Raw genomic sequence first — 763 nt, 5'->3', positions numbered from 1 at the left:
ATGCAGACACGAGCAAAAAAACGTATTAACTTATATATTAAATGTAATTGGGGTACAAGAATAATCCCGTCTGCTTTTGCACTAAAGTGTAACTTCCATGTTAGCTTGAGGTCAACCAATCAGTAAGGTATGGCGGGGCGAAAAAGCCTATTTCTGCAGAACTCCAAAAAGATCCCCGTCAACCATCTGATAATTCCCTATAGCATAAAAATGCAAAGTTACTAGGAGCTGGATATGTCGAGGTACAGCGGAGTTCCTCTCACTTCCATGCATGATAGCTGGTCCAGCCTTTCCACTGAGAGCAGGCCGGGCGTCAGAAGCATTTTGAATGTGGCGGGGAGGTGGGGGACACACACTGACATAAAACGAATATTTTATGTTAAATTATTCCAAACGAATAATTATGAAATGTGAGGGGGACAAGCGCAGACGGAACATGAAAAATAAATCCGAACTTGCGGGGTATGCTTTTGGATGTTGAATAGCCAAAGATCGGTTTTAAAAAAAATGTTAAAAACCGATTCGTTCAGACTTACGAATCGGTTCAACCCATCCACTAAAAAAACCGAGTTAAAAAGAACGATTCGTTCGCGAATCGGCCACCACTACTTTGGGTTATGGTTAGGTTTTAGGGGTTAGGGTTAAGGTAAGGGTTTTAGGGCGTTTTGGGGGGTTAGGGTTAGGGCTATCGATTAGCACTACGGTAGGATGTTTTGATAAAGTAGGACGTTTTGCCAGAACACCGGACTATATCCATTATACA

Source organism: Paramormyrops kingsleyae, chromosome 7 (assembly GCF_048594095.1).
Source record: "Paramormyrops kingsleyae isolate MSU_618 chromosome 7, PKINGS_0.4, whole genome shotgun sequence".
NCBI lineage: Eukaryota > Metazoa > Chordata > Actinopteri > Osteoglossiformes > Mormyridae > Paramormyrops > Paramormyrops kingsleyae.
Note: the sequence above shows the minus strand (reverse complement) of the source record.